Genomic DNA, 19,653 nt, shown 5'->3' on the forward strand with positions numbered 1-19,653 from the left:
CACTAAGCCATCTCTCCAGCCCTCATCTTCTCTTTTAACACATACCACATGTACAAATTTCCCCAGGTGGGCTAGAGAGGTGATTCATCAGCTAAAGGCACTTACTTGCAAAGCCTGCTGGCTTGGGGTTCAACTCTCCAGTACCTATGTAAAGCCAAATACACAAAGTAGTTCATTTGCAGAGGCAGGAGGCTTTAGCATGCCCATTTTCTCTCCTCTTCTTCTTCATCTTCTTTTTTTGTTTGTTTGTTTCTTTGAGGTAGGGGTTCACTCTAGCCCAGGCTGACCTGGAATTCACTATGTAGCCTCAGGGTGGCCTTGAACTCATGGCGATCCTCCTACCTCTGCCTCCCAAGTGCTAGGATTAAAGGCATGCACCACCATGCTGGCTCTTCATCTTGTTTTTCCTCTTCTTCTTCTCCTCTGTCAAATAAACAAATATTTTAAAAACAAAGGTGCTTCCCTGCAAACTTCCCAAACTGACCCCATGCCAACCTTTCTAGGTCTGCTCGAATCCAGTACAGGGAGGGCATCCGATCATTCCGTGCAGCATGTTGCTCAATGCAGTGCCTCTCCTCTCCTCACCCTGGTGTTTGGCTGGTCACCCGCTGGCACATATGGATCAGCTTCCCTGCACACCATCCTTCCTTCCAGCTAGCTGGTGGCTTCCTTGTGCTAAAACTCCGTGTATAGGCTGGAACACAGGCAAGGTGATAGTGTACAGTTCACTCTGCGTCGCTGAGAAGACACAGAGTGTCCAATTCACCCACCACTACGAGTGCTCAGCTGGGCACTGTGATGCTTCTGATTCTCGCCCACCTTCTAAGAAATAATGCTGTGGGTTTTACTCTGGCACCAAACACTTGCTCTTTTTCCCTATCAGCCACTCACCTAGCAGTTATTAACACCACTGTAATCTTTGCCTCATTACTCTCATATTTAAAAAGAAAAGTGAGACTTAGATTGAGAAGCCTCACTGTGTCTCATACAGTCAGCAGATTAGAATCTGAGTAGAAATGGAGTTTTATTTCAGTTTGTTCTATTGATTGAAAATTTTATGCATGTATATGATATGTTTTGATCATATTCACCTCCCATTACCTTCACTTTTCCCCTCTCCTTTTAAAAAATATTTTAAAATTTTTATTTATTTATTTATGTGAGAGAGAGAAAGAGGTAGAGAGAGAGAGAGAGAGAAAGAATATGCATGCCAGGGCCTCCAGCCACTGCAAATGAACTCCAGACACATGCACCCCCTGGTGTATCTGGCTCACCTGGATCCTGGAGAATTGAACTGCGATCCTTTGGCTTTGCAGGCAAATGCCTTAACTGCTAATCCATGTCTCCAGCCCTCCCTCTCCTTCTTGATAAACACCTTCTCCTTCCAAGCTAGGCCCACTTCTATTTTGATGTTTGTGGTGGTTTGAGGGTGAAGTGTCCCCCACAGCCTCATGTGTTTGTGATTGAGCCTCATATTTGGTCCCCAGCTGGTGGAGCCTTTGGGAGGTGGAGCCTTTGGGAGGTGGAGCCTTGCTGAGGAGGTTATAACTGGGAGTAGCCTTGGGATTTTGCAGTCCAGCTCTGCTTGCTAGTGCTGGCTAGCTCACTACTGCTGCTTCCTCCCTGACGATATGTGGTGATGTGGGTCAGCTTCCTGCTCTAGCTACGCTCTGCCTGCCATAAGAAAAATTACCCTCAAAACTCTAAGCTGAAAGAAACCCTGTCATTCCATAAGCAGCTTCTGGCAGATAACCACAGTATGTCTCGTTTCAATTTTTTTTAACTTTAACAAGATTGTATTTATTTGTGCATGTGTGTGTGTGTGTGTGTGTGTGTGTGTACAAATGTGTCTATGCGCACATGTATGTGGAAGTCACAGGACAATTTATGGTGTCTGTGCTGTCCCACCTTCTTTGAGACAGGGTATTTTGCTATGGGGACAATTGGCAATCTATCTGGGCTGGGAGCTTCAGTTTCTCCTGGCCCTGTCTTCCATTGTTGCAGGGTGTTGATATCATAGACACATTTGCCACTTTACATGCATCTTTACAGAGGGGCTGAGGAGGGTCTAACTTGAATCCACCAGCTTCGTAAGTAAGCTCCTTTAACCACTGACCCACCTCCCCTGCCTGGATGTCTTTGCGTGTGAAGCCCACTGAGTTTAAATTAAGGTTGCTGACATGAGCATGAGCAAGGGATTGTTCACTGGAGCACGGGCAACTTGCCAGTGGCCACACCACTGAAGAACATGTCCTCCCTGCCTCAGTTGCCACTGTCAATAACTCCTTAGAGGTGGGAGAATTTAAATTTTCATCTTCTTCCATATTGTCCTGAATGGGCATATCCAAGGATCCTGACACAGGTTTAAACTCATGAGCACCTGCTGAGAGGGGTCCCTTTCTTTATGAATGAGGCCCACTTGAGCTGATAAAGATTCTTGGTAAGGTCCAATCTGCCTCTTGGAGGAGAGCTGATGCCACTAGTGATGGCTGCCAGTGAAGCAGCTTGGTACCTGTTATGTGGCAGCTTGTGCTAAATGCTTTATAAACATTAGCTTTTCTAATTCTCCCCACAAGCCAGCAAGGTATGCAACATTACTGTTCCCCATTAGAGATGAGGAAAATGAGTCTCAGAAAGGTGTAGTTTTTGACTCAATACTCACTGCCAGCATTCAATGGAGTCAGGATTAGTTCTACTGACTCCAAAACAAAGACATTTTGTCATCACTCTGCCCTGTGCTCACATGCTGGGCTCTTCAGGCCTGATACTGAAGAGCAAAACTAGTGAGTAATGCTTGGGACATCCTTCTTGTAGGGCCTGGTTCTCCCGGCCAAGCACTCACCAGACCTGATCCTGGTCACCTTCTGACATTAGGCATGTCCAGGATGGTCTTGCCACAGACTGAGCTGGTTCTCATGTGTCCCGTGGCTCTGTTGCCATCTATTAGCACCAACAGGGATATCAAAGAATCCCCCTAGGTCCCCTGTGCTGGCCTCTACCCACTAAAGGCTCTGTCCAGTGCTCAGCTTCCGTGTCTGTTCTTCCATACTCCACCCCCGCCCTGGCCCTGAGGCCTCATCAGAGTTCTCATCTTTAAGCAACAACATACAGTTGATGAAACCCTTCCCTTTTATTCCATCTCACAAGTGCAGACATTAAGGCTTGATGAGGAAAGTCTAGGTCTACCTCAGCCTTACCCCAGGAGGCATTTTCAAGATGGCACTGAAGCTCCTAAGTTTAGACCCAGGGGTGGTGCTTTGCAGCTGGTTGGAAGGAGAAGTGTGTCCCCAGCATGTCTGGACCTAGAGCAAAGGCTTTGGGGTCAATCTTGCATCCTCCAGCCCTGTCAGAGGTCTCTGAAATGTCACTAGCACCAAAGGTGTCTTGAGAAATGTCAACAAATGCTGATTTGGGTCCCTCGGTAGAGGGTGGAGCCAGCACTTCCCTGCAGCGTCTCCCTATACCATCCTCTGTTCCAGCCGCAGAAGGAAGAGAAGCCAAAGAGCTCTTAGAATTTTCCTAATGCAGCTTCTGACAGATTTTATAGCTCAGGGATCAGAGGCTGAGCTCACAGAACATGGTAGCAATTCCTTTTATTTATTTATTTATCTGTTTTTTAAGCAATATCAAAGATCTTCACCAAACAGTTCCATTTCCCACTCCCTGTCACCTATCTTTCCCCCAAGCTCTAGTCCTTATTCTTTTCTCCTATCTTCCTCCAAGCCCTGGAGCCCCAACCCTTTGAGTTATGACACTGGTTGACATTTGCCATAGGCTGCAGGCCCAGTATTAGCTACAGTAAGAGAAACCTAGAGCCACACCAGCCTCTGCTCTGCCCTGCCCCATGCAGGACTGAAACCTGCACTGCTCTTCTTGCCACCTCCAGAAGGGAGAAGATCAAATTCCACTGAGAGCAGAAACCGCAGCACACAGACCGAGAGCTCTTGAACCAGGCCACCTCCTCCAGGCCATGCAGCTATGCCTTCCCCTCTCGCCTGCTTCCAGTGGGAGCCCCTTGCTCCATCATCCCTTGTCCCAGCCAGGCCATTCTTACAAGGCCCCGCCCACTCATGTTCACCTCTATAGGGTGCAAAGGACCCTTTGTACCAATCTTAGGGAATTCTCTCCAAGTCCCTGGGGAGCCTGAACCACCATTTTTAGCTATAGAGTTCACATCTTCTTCTCTCCTGGCCCTCTCCCAGTTGTAGAACACAGTGACTGTTGAAAGTCCTCTCTGTTGGAGCTATGTCATTCCTATCCTATCTACCATACCTGCTGTATCATAAGTACAGTTAATATTCACTGATCAAACATTATTGAGGGGGGCCGGCATGGTGGAACATGCCTTTAACCCCAGCACTTGGGAGACAAAGGTAGGAGGATTGCCCTGAGTTCAAGGCCACCCTAAGACTACATAGTAAATTTCAGGTCAGCCTGGGCTACAGCGAGACCCTACCTTGAAAAATGAATATATGTATATATTTTTTTAGGGGACTTGAGAGATTGCTTAGTGGTTAAGGAGCTTGCCTGTGAAGCCCAAGGACCCAGGTTCAACCCCTCAGAGCCCACATAAGCCAAATGCACATGGTGGTGCATGCATCTGGAGTTTGTTTGCAGTGACAAGAAACCCTGGTGCACCCATTCTCTCTATCTGCCACTTTCTGTACCTCTCATAAATAAATAAAAAAATTATTGATGTCCCAGATTAGGCCAAGCACTTCATCTAATAGTTTGTGCTTCCAAACTAATCACAGAGCACTGAGAGGGTTATCTTCCCCATAAACTAGAGCTTCCTGAGGACAGGGACCATGTTTCTAATTTACTTCTTTATCCTTTGAGATCAATCCAACATCCTACCCCAGCATATACCTAATAAATTTTTGGAAGAGAATATATAAATGAATGAGCATGAATGATCAAGGCAGCTTGTTTGCTTTTCTTAAGACAGGGACTCACTCTAGCCCAGACTGACCTCAAATTTACAGTGATCCTCCTACCTTAGCCTCCCCAGTGCTTGGATTAAAGGCATGTGCCACCATGCCAGGCCAATTTTTTAATCCTTTTATTATGTCAGGGAAATGAGCTTTAGAAGGGATGCCATCCTGGAAAAGGCCTCCCGAATGTCAAGAGGTCCAATGAGCACTTGCGCAGGCTGGGGCTGAATGAGCAGAGAGCTGGCTGCAGGATGCGGTCAAAGGCTGGCTGGGCAAACCTCAAGGCTGAGGCCCAGGAAGATGGAGCCTCTGCCCAGGAAGAAGGATTTTCCTGGAATTTTTCTGCTTCCAGGTGGAGAAGAGGGGAAGCCTAATTGGTGTTTTTTTTTTTGCTCCTGGAGCTGGGTCCATTAATCATGGCTTGACAGAAGACACAGACACCTCCTCTACGGAGACTGGGGTGTGACTTGAACTCCCAGTGACATGAAGAGGCTTGCAGCCTCCATACGCAGGTGTCTGTGCCACCCCTGCCCAGAACAGTACAGAGCATTCGTCCAACAGGGTCTGCTAGTCAGCTGCAGTGTGATACTCAGCTCGAGGTGCTCTGTGCCCCAAGTAGGGGTGGGGCGGGGCGGGGCGTCCAGTTACAGCAGGCAGCAGAGCCCAGGGAAGGAGAGTGGGAGCATGGCTAAGACCCAAATAGCCTTCCTTTGCTGAATTCAGTTCCATTCACCATTTATCGAATGCCTACCTGGTGCCAGACGCTGTGCTGGGCTCTGGGGACCCTGGGATGGCTCGGATACAGAGGAGAGGGGGAGAAACAGCTACTGAGACAATAATCACAACATGGGTGATAAGTGCTGGAGAGGGAGGTACAAAGTGCTCTGGGAGCTCAGAGCAGCAAGCCACTACTCATTCTTTCCTTGGTGGAGGAGTTTGGAAGATTGCACTGGGGAGGGGGTGTTTCAGTTGAGTTCGGTCAGCTCAGGGGTGGGAGATGGAGGGAAGGACACTTCGGGCAGAAAGAAGTGTGTGCAAGTTCAAGGAGATGAAGGGGAAATCCCAGTATGGAGGCAGGAGGATCACTGGTCAGCGAGCCTCAGGCCAGAATCAGAAAGGCCATGAATGGTCCTACTAGAGAGCTTGGCCTTGGTCCAGTCGTGGGCAACGAGGAGCCATTGAAGAATTTTAAGCAGGGATGTGGGAGTGTGGCAGGGCCAGATTTGTATTTGAGAAAGCCTTCTCTGGGGAGAGAGAATGAGCTAGGACCGTGGCCAAGGGACAGAGAAAAGGGAATGGGTTCTAGGACACTTTGGAAGAAAAAAATGGATAGGGCTTGTACTTCCTAAATTCTTGCTTTTCCACTCAGGCTCTGAGTTCCCCTGGGGAGGAGTGCAGCTTCCTCCTTCCTCTAGTCTGATGCAGGCTTTTGCATTTTCTGAGCTGAACCTACAGTGTCTGACTGACACAGCTACAGCTCACAGCTCCTGGAGCCCTGCTGTGAGCCCAAGCTAGTGACTTCTCTCCACTCAGTCAACAAGCTCCACAGCAGGGCAAGCTTAGCCCTGGCCTCTGGGGAGATCCAGGTGATCCTGCCCCCCCTCATCTTCCCTTCCTCCTCCTTCTTCTTCCCCCTCTTCTCTCCCCTCCTCCCCAGAGCCCAAGCTTTCTTGCTGGGAGCTTTCAGAGCCGGTAGAGCTGTGGATGAAATGGTTCGGTGGCTCCAGCCCAGCTGCTGCCATGGCAACCAGGCTGCCTGCCAGATCCACAGTCAGGAGTAGGCCCAGTTTTCTGCTCCTAGAACTACAATTCCCAGCATGCAAAGGACCTGCAGCAATGAGAGAAAAGCACCCCTACATGGGTTCAGTCTGAGCCTTTCAGCCTGGCAGATGCATATGGATACTCAAAGGAACACAGTACAGGTTATAGACCTTAGGGAGGGGGTGACAGCAGGTATACTTCAGGAGGAAGCCTAGAAACCCTTCCTTGGTGGTCTGCCTGCCTGACAGGCTAGAAGAAGCCCAGTGGCCAGGAGGGTTCTAGCACTGGGGATGGGTACTTTTCTGGTTTTGTTGTCAACCCATGGTATAGCTTGAAACCATTCTCCCAAACTCTTCACTCCTCCTGCTCTCTCCCACCACGTCGGTAGGCCAAGCCTGGATGGCTGCAACCCACCACTGATTGGCCTCTTTGCCTCCTCTCAAGCCCCTCCTTTCCTTCATGCAGAAGCCTGGATGACCTTTTCAAAATGCAATTCAGGTCATATCATAGCCAATGTTGCTCATCTCCTGCTGGTTAAACTCTTCAGTGCTTAAATCCTTGGCTCTCAGATGAATAGACAAATTCCTTAGGTTACTTGGTAAGGCCCTGTGTGGTCTGGCCTCAGCTTAATTTGGCCTCCTCACTTTCCTCACACACTTCAGCCTTTCTGGACTTTTATTTCCTTTTAGAAGCCATGCCCTATCCTGCTGTGGGGCCTTTGCACATGACACTCCCTCTCTTTCTTCTAGTATTACTCCATATAAATAGCTCTGACTCAGAGAAGTATCTTCTAAGAAAGCTTTTCCTGGCCTATCTTCCTGATCAAGTCCCTGTTTTATGGATTCTGTTCACCCAACGAACCTCTGTCTTACATCACGTGTTACTCTTGTACCAGTTCATGAATTTGTATGGTTATTTGACAACTGCATCTCACCATCAGCTTACAGCCTCTGTGAGGGGAGGGAATTTCCTTTGTGTATGTTGCTGCATCCTCTAGGTCTACAGAGTAGATACACAGGAACCATTTGTCAAAGCAAATGGATTTTCCTAGGTCTTAGTCTTCTCATCTGAGTTCCTGCCATGTGCCCAACCCATAGCTGATAATGCCAGGGATCCTTCAGTGGACAAGACCCAGAACCACGGTCCCTCCTACCATAGGCCTCATAGTCCAGACAGGCAGAAAGATGCCAAATACAAAGAAACAACAGTGTTGAGTGTCACCAATAGTAAAGCACACAGAGCCTGATATCTGGGAAGGTACATCAAGGAAGAAGGTTGAAATCAACTAGATTTAAGGTGTCAGAACACCAGGCAACATGACGAGCAGAGGGACAGCACACGGGAGGGTGTTTCTGAGGCACACAGCACGCAGTATTTGGGGCATGAGATAAGACCAGGGTTGCTGTAGCATAGACTGGGTGGGAGGTGGTGGTAGCTCCATCTACATGCTATGGTTTTCCTGGGCCGGAGTGGGATAGGTGAGAGCTGTTTTCAGCTGGATGGATCTTGACTTCTATATATCCTCCCCATGCTCAGGCCTAGGCTAAGACACTGCATAGATATTGCCAGGTGTGACCACTGCTCAGACACACTGCCTTCACTCCTGAGCACCTGGCAGTGTCAGGTAAAATGGGGCCATGATATGTGATGCCCAAGGTGGTATGTGTGTGTGTGTGAGAGAGAGAGAGAGAGAGGAGATTGGGGTGGGGCTGATATGCTGGTATAGCAGCCAATCAACTGTGTAGCATAGATTGCTGACAGGTCTGGAGGAGGCCCCTGAAAAAGCAGGGAGCCTGGCCTGGGGCTTGAGAGCGGGTGTGCAGCCTGCCTGGAAATGAGGCATGGCTTACCAGCTGTGGGAGTTTCCGTGGGTAGAGGGAGCAAAGGACCCTGGGCCAGCTGTTGCTGTCCTCCTGTTTCTCAAGTTCTGAGTAGGATGGCATAATTGCCCCTAGCAGGTTAGCTCCACCTTTGAACTCTGCCCTACAAATTGCTTGAAGTAGGTATATAGAATGAGTTAGCCCCTGACTGAAATAATGGACTTCCTTATTCCACTGTAAATATTCTAACCACAATCCCTTCAACACGCACACACAGTTCTCTGCTTCTATTGAGAGGTCCCTGGGGCAGGCATCCCCAGCTGACTTGCTTCCATAATAACATTTTTTTCTAAGTGTGAACTTCAGACTCACCAAATCAGAATCACCTGGAATGTTTGGGAAAAGGTAAGTTTCCAAGGGACTCAGATGCAACTGTTTCCCAGTTCCACTATGAGAAGCTTTGTCCTGGTAGATGTATAATTCTGTCCAAAGAAATTCTGAAGCATTCTTGACCTTAGAGACCCAATTCCAGACCCAGCAGCCTCCCATTTAGCTCCAGACCTCTGCCAGGATGGCAAGTTGGCCCTGCCCCTTTCCACTCCGTCCCAAAACCCTAACCCTCACCATACAGTCCATTCACAGCCAGTAAGAACCTACTGTTCTGGGAAGAACATGGAAACAGTAACCTCTGCTTGCATGGGTATTATAATTTAGGAGTGAAAGAAAATATGACAAATGCAAGTAAATAAACAAGATAATACTAATAAATGTTATGAAGAAAATAAACCAGTTATCTGGTAGAAAATGCTTGAGGACCTGTTTATGTTCAGGGAAGTGGACTACCCTGGAGCCTGGGGCTCCAAAGAAGGGTCTAAGAAATGAAAGAGAAACCCCTCCCTTACCCTTTGCTATCTTTTTTTTTTTTTTTTTTTTGCCTCTTTTACTTTTTATATTTGGCTCAGCTTGCCTCTGTTTGTTTCAACTTCCTCTTTGTCTCATTTCTACCCTCCTCTGCTGCTTCTCCTCCTCCTTTCCCATCACCAGCCCATTCCTCCCAGCCGGCCTCCCTCTCTTTTGCTCCCTCCAGAGGAACTGGAGAAACCAGATCTCTTTGCCTCTCTGGCTATCCAGCAGTGATTGAGCTGTGGGATCCCTCAGCAGCTGGACCTGTCAGTGGGGGATCTGGAAGTGCAGGAGAGCTGGAGGGACCGGACAGGCAGGATCCTGGGGAGTTTCAGGGCACTCAGAGGGGCTGGAGGTGGCCGCTGAGCCAGGTAATCTAATCAGAGGGTGAGTCATAAAGATCACTCACTCTCATGCCCAGGACCAGCCTAGGAAATCACATTAATTTGAAGAGGGTGTAAAATCCACAGAGAATTCCCCTCTCTTCACCACATACATGAAGATAAACTGTCTTCAGCTTCCAATATGATCTTACAACAGCTTGTCAGTGACAAAACAGCCTCAAATCCTCCCATTTATCAAACGGCCAATCCTGTTAGCAGCTTAAAAGAGACATAATTACCTGCGGCCTTTTGTGTGATGCTTTGTAGTAACGCTGCTTCCTTCTTCCTGGCAGCATTCCAGAATATGAGCTCAGAATTCATTCCTGGTGACCAGGGAGATCTTCAGAGATGCTGAAGTGGGCTGTGGAGTAAAGGATTGAGGTGAGACAGGATGGACATGGGTTAGCACCATGGACAGGGATTAGGGAGCCTGAGAATGGCCAGCAGTCAGTGAAGAGGCAACAAGCCCAACTCATGTGAGCAGACACTCCTGTTTCAGCCCGGGGCCCTGTGTGCATCCAGAAGTCTGCGTTCCTGTTGCTTCTACTACAGAGAAGACAGTGGAGGCCTCAGCAGTCCACGGTGCACTCGTGCTGACTGTGGGGATACAGGATAGACATGGCTGTGGATTGATAATTTGAGTAACATTCTCCACTCTGAAGCAGAGCTAGGAACCCCCTTCTCTTGACTCCAGAGTGGCTGACATCTTTTGAATTTCGATGACTTCAGAACTTGCCATGTTGCTACCAGGCAGAGCATAATGTTCCTTAGCTGACACTGTGAGCTTGCTATGAGCCAGGGCCAGGCTTACACTGAGATAATCGGGGCTGGGGAGGTTGTTCCGTTGGTGAAATACATTCCTTGCAGTGTGAGGGCCTGAGTTCAATGCCCCCTATCCACATGAAATGCTAAGTATGGTGGCATACCCTTGTAATCCAGAGCTGAAGAGGCAGAGACAGGAAGATCCCTGGGTCTTACTGGCCATCAAGTGTAGTCTAATTGGTGAGCTCCAGGTCAGTGAGCGCTCCTGTCTCAAAAGGAGGTGGATGGTGTTTCCAGGGATGAAACCAGAGGTTGTCCTCTGGCCTCCACATGCATGCACACATATGTGCTCATATAACCTCTACACCCACACACAACAAGAAAATATCATGTATTAATATCTGATCAGTGTTCCATTTTCCCATTTTATACAGAAGGAACCAGATGGGGTCCAGTAAGTCACACATTCAAGGTGGAGAGCTGATTCAAATTGGTGACCTATGACCTGGGCTGCTGCTAAGGCAGACTCTGGTCATGAAGAGAGATCAGTTGCTGATTCTGGGATAGTTTCTCTCCCTCTCCACAGTTCCTGCTATTCCTCAGGGAGCCCACCTGAGGCCAACCTTTGCTCCCATTGCTTTTGGAAGGACAGGGAAACTGCACATATAACCTTTCCCTCTGGGCAGAATAAGACTCCCTGGAAACAGGCTTCTGTCTGCATTCCCACAGCCTCTCCATCTCTCCAAGGCTGCCAGTCCCTGCTGCAGCTGCACCATACCCACTGCAGGAGGCCACCCTGGCCCTTTCTGCCCACTTCTCCCTGCCAAGCTCCTCCTTGCCTTCCTAAGATTTTCTTCATTTTCCAGGAAGCCTAAGTGAATGCTCTCCTGGGAGGAAACCATCAAAGTCCATTTGGAAGCCAGATAAAGAGGCAGACAATGAGACAGACAGCAAGAGACAGACAAGAGACAGGCTGAAAATGATTTTTGAAGTGCTGTTGAGTCAATGATTGTGGTCAGATCCTGATTACAGACAAAGTTTCTGGTTATCTCACAGAATTTCTAGGGCTAGCCTTGTCTTGATCTCTCTGCCCCTCTCATTCCCTGGGCTGCCTTCCAGAATAGCATTCTTCCCCCCACCCTGCCCAGCCTCAGGACATTCATCACTTGGACTAGTGATTTATCAAGGGCTCTGACAGTCCCCGTTTGGCAAAAATCAATCTGTGAAGAATGGGACCAACCCAAGGCCCCTTATTCTTCCAAACCCCCTCCATCAATCTGCCCCAAAGGATGGTTCTAACATCAGCACAGACACACTGGATTATTTCTGGATCTTAGAAAGAAGGGGAAGGAGATAGGGAAGAGAGAGAGAAAGTTAGTGCCTTCCTCTAGATGCTTAGATGTTTATTTTGTTGTTTTTAAGTGAGAAAGTCCCAGCTCTATTAAATACAATCAATACTTGGCCCAAGAGAAGCTTCTCTTCTCTGAGATATTTGAAATCTGGTCAAATAATTTTGCCCCAATACAAAGTAATTTATCAATTTCAAAACCCTTCTAATCAGTGAAGGCTGTGGAGTCCCCATTCCTGCCTGCCATCTCCTGCCTCAAGACACGGACATGGACAGCTGCACACACACACCACACACCATGCATATACTCCTCTATTCTTGCTCCCTCCTTCCTTCTCTCCCTCCCACCTCACAGGGTCTAAGAATTGTCTTCTCTGCCTGTCAACACAGGTGCAGTCCTAAGTATCTGCAGCTCATCAATATTGCTCCTCACCCTGAAGGGCTCTGCACTCAGCCCTGGGGCACCACACTGACCAAATGTCCAGCAATAGAGCAAGTGCACTACTTATCACTTGATGGCAGAGAAAGAAAGAGAAAGAGAGAGAGAGAGAGCTATGCTTAGACAGTCCAGAGCTGGAGCCAGGTAGCTTATAAGGGACCCTGGGCCCACCAGTGACCTTAGGACCTTGGCTCCAGTCTCCAAGGGGCAAGTGAGACTGGCTGAAGTGGGGTTTTCTGGCTGAGCCTAGAGATGATGTCACAATAGTCTCCTGCTACTAAAGCTGCTATTTTTGCTCCTGGGGACAGACTTTGTCTAAAGGAAGATTGCAACAGCAGCAAAATCACCTTGCAACTCACCCTCCCATTCCCAGAAGAGTGGCTTGTGCCTTTGCTGTGCCATTAGATTGGATTCTCAGCAGGTCCTTTGTGACTGCCGGCTGTGGTGGCCAGATAGGCCACTGACCTCTGGGAAGAGGCCACCTACTGAATGGCAGATTCAAATGCTCTCCTCACAATGGTCTCTATGCATTTTGGCTTCAGAGGTGAAGGAGGGAAGTGACTTAGTAAGCCAGAAGCCTCATCCACAAGGTGATATAAACTTTCTGAGACCTCTACCCACATGACAGTCAATTCAGAGGCCTAACATTGGCCTTTAAGGCTCCCCCAGGTTTAACTTAAAATTTCCAATAGACCTTTTGTGCCTGGTGTTTGGAAAACACCCTACAAATACATGTGTAATCAATGAATTGATAGAAATCTCCACGGAGTTCTGCCCGTGTTTTGTGCCTTCTCTCCTCATATCTATCATAGTTTCTCTAGGACTAGAACCAAGAATTTTGTATATCTTTGGAGACCTCACAGCTCCTAGCCCAGGGCTCTGAACAAAGTAATAATAAGCTACCATGAACACAATGCCCTATGGTTTATGAGGTATTTTAATATTAACTGTCTAATTTAATTCTATAGGAATGCTGGAGGGTACATATTACCCTGTTTTATACCAAAAGAACCCAAGGTTCACAGAGGTGAAGTTGCTTGCTCCAAATCCCACAGAAAGTAAATAACAAATCTGGGATATCTAACAGGTTCTCTGAATCTAGAACCTAAAATCTTTTCATTTCATCCATTGACTATGTAAACATTCAGCACCGTCTTCAATCAAATGTTGAGTTTTATTCACAGCAATATAAACCTGGATGACATTATAGTCTTGGGTTTTTGTTTTGGTTTTTTTGGGGGTTTTTTGGTGTTTTTTTTTTTTTTTTTTTTTTTTTGGTTTTTCGAGGTAGGGTCTTACTCCAGCCCAGGCTGACCTGGAATTCACTATGGAGTCTCAGGGTGGCCTCGGACTCAAGGCAATCCTCCTACCTCTGCCTCCCGAGTGCTGGGATTAAAGGCGTGCGCTACCACGCCCGGCTTGTTTTGTTTTGTTTTGTTTTGGTGAGTTTTTCTTTTAAGTAGAGTTTTGCTATGAAGCCCAGGATGGTCTGGAACTCATTATGTAGCCTGGCTGTTCTGTTACTCATGGAAATCCTCCTGCCTCAGCCTCCCAAGTGTCGAGATTACAGATGTGAGCCACCAAACCCTACCTGACATTGTTGACATTGTATTCTTTCTACAGATTGGAAAGTAGAGGGAAAGAAATTTAAGTTAGCATGGTAAATAAGCAGTAGAAGCAAGTGTAACCTTGATCTTTTGATCTCAAATTCAGGGTCTTTTTTAGTACCACACACACAAATTTTTGTAGTGACATTCTGAAAGGGCCTATTATATGCCAAGTGCTTTCCCATTTAATCTGCACCAAAATCTGACATGGATTCTACTATCACTCACTTCCTAGACTTGAAGAAACCAAAATGTTGAAAACACAGTGTCTGGTGGCCACATGAGGATTTTCTGTGCCTCTGACTCCAGAATTGGAGCCCTAGGCTGTCTTAGCTTCCTGATGATAACACTAAATGCTCATTATGCATCCAAACAATCGATGTGCATTGACTGGGCTGCTAGTTGCTGTAAAGGTGGGGCTCAACGCACAGCTGGGAAGAGAAGCTGTAAATGATGGGCTTGTAAAGCAGCAGCAGGCCCCGGGCCACTGCTCCAAAGAAGCCCTCTGTACCCCACAGTAACTGCTCCCACTTCCTGAGAGTCCTTCCTGTCAGGAGCTGGGCATATAATCTTATGAGGTCTTCATATACCCTAATGACACAGCATTATCTTCCTCATTTGAAGGATGTGGAAGCCACAAAGCTTGTCCCTGGACACAGCATCTCAAAGAGCTACAGCTGGTACAGTCCTCCCAAACCCACCATGACTGCAGGTGGGGACAAGGACGATCACTTCCCAGGGAATTTGGGAAGAGAATAGGAGCATGGCAGCTGCCAGCAGTCCCCAGAACACAAGAAAGACCCATGGATCCAGGCTGAGATGCTGGGAAACACATAGGAATCAACAGCCACTGCAGAAGTGGCCGTGAGAGCAGCTGACTCGCGGGAATGCCAGTGCTCCGCTCTAGAGCTGAGGACCGCCCAAGCTAACTCAGGGAAGAGGCATCCCTCCCTGCCAAAGAACGGCTGCAGCACTGCTTGGATCCAGACTTGCCCTGATTGCTTCCCACATTGATGGATGAACGTAGTTCTGCAAATTGGAAAAATAACTAATGTGCAACTCCCGCACCCTGCTGCCTACGAGTGAGGGGGCTCTTCTGGGTTAACCAGAGACCCGGGAGGAATCAGTCCCCTGCATAACAACCCAGAGCAGCAGCGAGAGGCTCCCAGCCCAGTGGGGGTGGATTTCCATTTCCTACAGGGTATTCTCTGTGTCACCTCTCATCACCATAATATTTACATCAAATACAAAAGGCCTCCTCGGAATAGAACCCTGAGGTTGTAAATGCCAAATCCAAGAATGTCAGTGAATGCAAAAGATCAGGTTCCTCAAGCAGCATTCCCCCCACCCCTACCCCACCCCTACTCGAGGTGATGTCGCCGCTACACGGGGAGGGGTTGCAGGCCCAGTGGTCTTTAGAGTCTTAAATCTGGAAAGGCTGGGAACACACAGGGAGCCCAGGGGCATACACTCTGGTTTGGAGACACCAGGCAGCCTCGTCTATTCCACTTGGCTGCAAAGGCTGAGGAAAAGTGTCCACACACACACTCCCTGTGCAGCATGGGAAGCCAGGCCACTTCATAAACAGACCACTCATCTGCACAGGTAGACACTCTCCTACGATCTTGGAACCTGGGATGAGACCACAGTGTGGGCTGCAGCTCACTGGCTACTGTCTCTCACTCCCTTTGCTTTCTCCTTGAGGCCCACTGAAGCTTCTCTATGACCACTCATTTATCATTTATTGAGCACTTATTAAGTACCAGGCCCTGAGAACACCACAGTGAACCAGTTTTCTACCCTGAAGGAGCTTCTTCTCTACTGACAAGACAGCCCACGATTAAGTTGAAGAATAAACAAATTTAATTGCCAGGAAGTGTTGAAGAAAATGAATGGGAAGGAAAGGAGGGATGCCACAGTTGTCAGAGCAGTCCAGGAAGGTCCCTCTGGGGAGGTGGCATTTGACCTGACAAGAAGCTGTCCCATAAAGATTTGGATCACTGTCCCAGGCAGCAGGTCTAGCAAGGGTAAGAGCCCAGGGGAGAGAGGCCATGTATGCTCAGGCCTGAAGCTCCAGAGGCAGGGCAGCCGGGTGGGGTGGGTGAGTGGGCAGGGCGGGGATGAGCTTCCAGAGGAGCTGGACATGAAAAAGAAGGGGGTTTCTTGCCCGTGGAACTGAGAAACTACACATGTGATCTAGGCACAGAGCTAACTGTCTTACATTTAAGATTTTTGCTCAGATAATAAAAATCTTGGACTGGCTTCACAACTTCCTCACTGTATGACCTGGAGCCAGACAGGGCATTTTGTTAAATTTCAGTTTCCTTAAGAACTTTTTGGGATGTCAGGAAGACAACATGAATTAACTTGTGTAATGTATCTACTGCAGGACCTGGCATCAGCAGGTACATAATTAATGTCTCATTTTGTCGCTGTTCTACTTTTTTTTTTTTCCACCAAGCCCAGCCTGGGTTCCATCTCTCCCCATCAGTCACACGCTATAGACGTTCCTAGATCTAGGGAGCCTGGAGCACAGGTGGAGGGGTGGGCTCCTCTGCTGGCATTTCAACCAGAATTCCCCTCACCCAGGGCCCATTATTTGTGGATATCACCCCCTGGAAAGCAAGGCATCAGACCATGGGCTGGACTGTTGAGAAGGCTGCATGCAGCCAGTGATGGGTCAGGATCCAGTACATTTGCATGCAGACGCACGGTATTTCCATGCCACTGGCTGTTTGAAAATGGTGGACCTGTACACGGAAAAGGCTAGCATTGCTGCCTGGGGGGCTGCACTCCTCTGCACTCACCTGCGCTCCTTTCCAAACCCTTTGTGCGTGATCCTTGATCCCCTAGGTTGCTTAGGGGTGGGCTCACGGAAAATCTGAGGTAACTAAAGGGAGTAAACAGCGGAGGCATTTAGGAGGCTAGGCAGGGCTGAGAGCAGTCAGGGCATCCTCACTTCTCTGGAGCTGAGCTGACCACAGCTCATTCCAAAGTGGGGAGGGTGGCTGCCCCAGGGGAGAATACCCTAGGCAGCCCCTGGAGTAGCCACATGCCCACCTGACTGGTCTCAGGGGACAAGACATATTCCTCCACCTTCTTCCATGCATGGGGCTCAGAAGAACAAAGTGATAAGGTTGATGTGTTGCTCTTAGAAAGTTCACTGGAAGAAGACTGGAGAGCTGGCTCAGTGGTTAAAGGCACTTGTTTGCAAAGCCTGCTGGCCCAGGTTCAATTCCCCAGTACCCACATAAAGCCAGATGCACTACATATATCATGTGTCTGAAATGCATTTGCAGCAGCAAGCAGTCCAGGCACACCCATGCTCGCTAGCGCTCTCTATCAAGTGGATAGATGATAGATAGATAGATATGGAAAGTTCACTGGAAGGAAGGAAAGCAAGGTGTAGTAGTGTACACCTTTAATTCCAGCACTCAGGAGGCTGAGGCAGGAGGATCGCCCAGGCTACAGAGTGAGTTCCAGGTCACCCTGGGCTAGAGTGAGACTGACTCTGCTTTAAAAAACACATTAAAATCATCCAGTTCAATGGAAGGAAGAGAGCCATGCAGTCTGGAAGGCAGAGGAATGTCTGTGCAGTGGTGGCAGATAACTTTCCGTCTGTAATGGAGTGCAAAGGGCAAGGCTGTGGCAGCAGCAGGCAGGTGCAGGAGGCAGCAGACAGCAGAAGGAAGGGCGTGGAGGGGCCTCAGAGAATGGCCATAGGAGTGCTTCTGATTCTTTACGGCTCCCACAAGAAGAAAGTTTGTGTGGTCAGGGGTGGTAAGACAGACAAGAGGACGGAGAAACACAGGCCCTTCCTCTCCTTTCCCAGCTGCTTTTCCTTTTCACTCCCACTGGCCAAGTCCAAGCCCCCATCAAAAAACCTCCACCTAGCCTGGTGTGGTGGTGCACACCTTTAATTCCAACACTTGGGAGGCAGAGGTAGAAAGATGACTGTGAGTTCAAGACCAGCCTGAGACTACATAGTGAATTCCAGGTCAGGCTGGGCTACAGCCAGACCCTACCTTGAAAATCAAACAAACGAAAGCCTTCACCTACTCTTAGCTCTGAGTCCCACAAGATCCTCTTCCTTCATTTTGGTGTGTGGGGGGGGAGCTCAGCACTACTACCTACCTATGTGGGACTCTCCTCTCTCCCATCCAGCTTCACAAAAACTCCTGTGGTCCTGAAGAAACCCTTAGATATGTCCCAAACTTTCTGTGCATATTTGCTGTCCTCAGCAACTCCAGTATATTCAGTTGTCTGGACGTGGGCAGTAGCGGTGGGAAACACTGGGGTGCTGGCCAGGGTGCTGAAAATTTCTGGCTCTTCCCTCACAGGAACCTCCACTGTAACTCTGCGTGCACCCTGGTCTCGTTCTCACCCCTCTTGTCCACCCTGGGCTCTGCCACTAAGGATTTATCCTGCTGGTAGCCCTTTCAGATGAAGGGGTCTGTCGGGGCTGATGTCAGGGAGCTCCACCAAGCCAAGAGAGCCACCCCTCCCCCCAAGCCTCAGCCGCTGCCCCTCCTTTCCTGTCCTTTATACTGGCTCTGCCTGTTCTACCAGCCCCATCAAGGACAGCCCCCTGCAATCTGACCACGGCAGCAGCTGGCAGGGCCTAGGGCAGCACTTGACATCCTGATCTAACCATATTCTCGCAGAGGAAGCAGGTTGGGAGTTCCGCATGCTTGCACACACCTGCACACACCACACACATGCTCATACTCTCAATGTCAGCCTGGAGTACAGAAGAAGTTCTTAGTTTTCCTGGGTCACAGACACCCTGGTTGTGATATCACCAGGAAAAAAATGTAGTCATGCACAGGCTTTTGCATGTCCCAGAGCAAGGGCTGGGATAGAGGAGGCCCTTCCCCTGGTTCCTGCACTTGTCTGCAATTGTTTATCAGGGTGTGGTCTCCTCTGAGAAAACATTTTCTACATAGACATTTGGCCAAATGCAGAGTGCCCTGCATTTGGGGGACTTCTCAGGAGTTGTATCAGTGGTGCAGAGCTGAAGTATAAGAGGGATAAGAACCATCTCTAAGGCCACCTCCACCTGTCAAATTCAAGAACTGGCCAGGCATGGTGGCATATGCCTTTAATCCCAGCACTTGGGAGGCAGAGGTAGGAGGATAGCCGTTAAGTTCAAGGCCACCCTGAGACTACATAGTAAATTCCAGGTCAGCCTAGGCAAGAGTGAAACCTTACTGTGAAAAAAAAAAAAAAATTCAAGGACTGAGCACTTCATGTGTGTGTGTGTGTGTGTGTGTGTGTGTGTGTGTGTACATGTGTGTGTATTTGTGCACATGTGTGTACAGGTATGCATGCACATATGTGAATGTGCATGTGGAGGCCAAAGGACCACCTTGGGTGTCATTCCTCAGGTGCCATCTTTTATGTGACAGGGACTTTCAGTGGCCTGGAGCTCACCAAGTAGGTTAGATTGCCAGGCCAGTGAGCCCAAGGATCAGCCTGTGTCCATTTCCTGGAGCACTGGGATTACAAGTGCATGTTGCCATTTCCAGAATTTTTAAAATATTTATTGAGAACTTACTATATGAACATATAGTAATTTGATCATGCTGTCATCAGGCTATCTTTCTTGTCCCCTCCCCTGTCCTCTATCTGCTGAGCTCCCTCCTCTTTCAAGGCAGCCTTTCCTCTGATTTGTTATCACAGTCCTTTTGTTCTCC

General features: G+C 48.6%; 1 long non-coding RNA gene across 1 annotated transcript in view; it reads right to left on the reverse strand.

Annotated features, from left to right (window-relative positions):
- Positions 1-569: 569 nt before the first annotated feature.
- The window catches only part of LOC123454125, a 77,188-nt gene continuing 58,104 nt past the window's right edge, over positions 570-19,653 (reverse strand). Inside the window, exons 3-4 of the long non-coding RNA XR_006633175.1 lie at positions 10,041-10,162; positions 570-694 (exon numbers count right to left, since the gene is read on the reverse strand). This is a non-coding gene — a long non-coding RNA (uncharacterized LOC123454125). The remainder of the gene's footprint in view (positions 695-10,040; positions 10,163-19,653) is intronic.

Source organism: Jaculus jaculus, chromosome 13 (genome assembly GCF_020740685.1).
Source record: "Jaculus jaculus isolate mJacJac1 chromosome 13, mJacJac1.mat.Y.cur, whole genome shotgun sequence".
Lineage (NCBI taxonomy): Eukaryota > Metazoa > Chordata > Mammalia > Rodentia > Dipodidae > Jaculus > Jaculus jaculus.